We start from the raw sequence: 2,310 nt of genomic DNA on the forward strand, positions 1-2,310 counted from the left end.
CTGGAATGTATTTAAAGGTAGTTTCAAATCATACTCGCCCGAAACGCTAAAACATATATTCACTTGACATCAAAGATACCAAATGGCTGTTGACCAGTGCAATTTTTGTGAGACTGTTGAATCATACTTTGCATGCCTTAATTCAAGGTGAAAATACCACGTGATGTCAATCTTCCATTACCCTTCAACACATGTTCCACTTCGTCACACTTGGCCGAGCGCCTAGAGCTCCCTCGGGAGTGACGTAATTCACATTAATTCACGCGTCCGTGACTCATTTCGACCATGGATATGAGGACTGGCATGAAACCCCCAAAAAAAATTCCAAGTTTATGGAATAGAATGGCAAAATGGATCTGATGTGCACTTCCCAGTGGAATGCATTCAACGTCGCGAGGTTGGTTCGGACATTTCACGACCTTAACTTGGAATTCACCGGGTTTTACAATTTTATCTGTTTGTTTTAGCCAATTAATTCCTCTCGTTCATGTTCCATATCGTAAAAGATAGTTAGAATTTATCATCGCCACACCAGATCTCTACTGTACCGATCTCAGCTATTTCTATTCGCAGTTCTGAAAAAACAAACTGCCCACAACATAGCTATTTCATTCAGGGTACCCATTTACTAACAGCTTGTTTTTCATGTTCTAGCCTCGTAAGCAGATTGCCTTGTAGGAGTAGGATTTAGATTATTCGAATGTCTTATGGGTCACATGTCGTGTACACGTGTTACGTCAGTGGAAGTAAACTTTAATCCTCTTAGTACATGTTGGTGATGGTCCACCTCTGCCAAACACCTCTATAGGTGGCTTGCAGGGTAATGTGAAGACGACTCGACTGAAATTACATTTCCCTTCAGGTTGAGCAACGAGTCCCTACCCCGAAACGTCGGCAGCATTAAATTCACTCACGCGGTGTAAAGCCCGAGAACAGGTTATTACTGTGATTAGAAAACGAATGTGAATCCGAGTGAATTAAGGAAAATGTTGTGCAAAGACGAGTTTAGATGTAAGTTGAAAAACGATTCTATCATCCGAATTGGGTTTTCCGGCATTTGTATGCACGACCCTATGTTATCCATATACTTAGTAGAGTGCTAAAACTTCTAAAGCAAACAGTTTACGGGTATATTACAATGGGAATACCAAGAACCTGAGGAACTGAAGTTCAGCTTCGTTTATCAACCAAATAATGAAAAAAAAACTTCAATATTTCTCTTCTTAAAGGCACTAGGCATACTCTTTTCTTTCTTAAAGTGACAACGCATAGTAATGAGCAGTTTTTAAAATGGTAGGCAACGAACACTTGAAGATAGTAAAAGTTGATTACCTGAAAATATCAGATATTCGCGCAAGCAAGAGCATTGTTTTTGTTAATATGAAAATTATGATGATAAAATATTATCAGTTAAAGGGCTCACTATTTAATATTTCACGTTAAACTAGATACCTATTGAAATATCTTCATAGCAAGAACCACTAAATCGTGACTCAAAACAAGAAATCATTGAAGTGCAAGCGTTCATGGAATGCAATTTCCAAACGACACGCGGAGCTTTAAGTTACCTTCAGGCAAGACATCAAGGCCGATCATGCAATTTCTATGGATATGCTAGCAAATGCTACTAAGGTAAAGTGCAGCAAATACCGGATTAAGGATTTTTTTTCAAAGTCAACAGAAATATCGAAGGCCTGTTGGAATGTTATGGTGCGCGTGTCATCGGCTTAAGGCGTTGGTCGAAATATTAAGTGAAATCTCTACAGGTGACAATCATTTCAAAACGAACTTCCTTTCGTTCAACGTCGGCCTGTTGGTCTAGGGGTATGATTCTCGCTTCGGGTGCGAGAGGTCCCGGGTTCAAATCCCGGACAGGCCCTAATTTTTTAGCAAAGCAATAATTTAGGAGCGAGGACATTTTGGATGGGGCCGACGATCCGCAGTCACGATCTTAAGACTAAATTTTACATTTCAACTTAACATAATTTGTCGTTGAAATGACAAGGGTTTTGTGTGAGGTTACTTTGGGTTTCCACCGGGTTATAATCTCCGTCACGACCGTCGTTTCGACGTACGAGTCGTCCATCGTCGTCAGGGTAACCGCTGATAGGTAAACGTTCAACGATACTATGTGCCGGGAAAGCCTACGATCATTCTTCAGGGTTTCATATAATTATCATCACCATGAAGGTACTAGTTGCCATTGTCAAATTTTAGCATTGCTGAAATAAAGGTTGATTGAAAAACTCAAGAGTGAAAGTATACAGGTTGTTCTTGGTTATTATCATAGTCACGCAAATCCACAAGTAC

General features: G+C 40.0%; 1 non-coding gene across 1 annotated transcript; it reads left to right on the forward strand.

Moving 5' to 3' along the window:
• Positions 1-1,807: 1,807 nt before the first annotated feature.
• Trnap-cgg lies at positions 1,808-1,879 on the forward strand. Its single transcript has one exon. It is a non-coding gene; the product is annotated as a tRNA-Pro (tRNA).
• The last annotated feature ends 431 nt before the right edge of the window (positions 1,880-2,310 follow it).

This window comes from Ischnura elegans, chromosome 10 (genome assembly GCF_921293095.1).
Source record: "Ischnura elegans chromosome 10, ioIscEleg1.1, whole genome shotgun sequence".
NCBI lineage: Eukaryota > Metazoa > Arthropoda > Insecta > Odonata > Coenagrionidae > Ischnura > Ischnura elegans.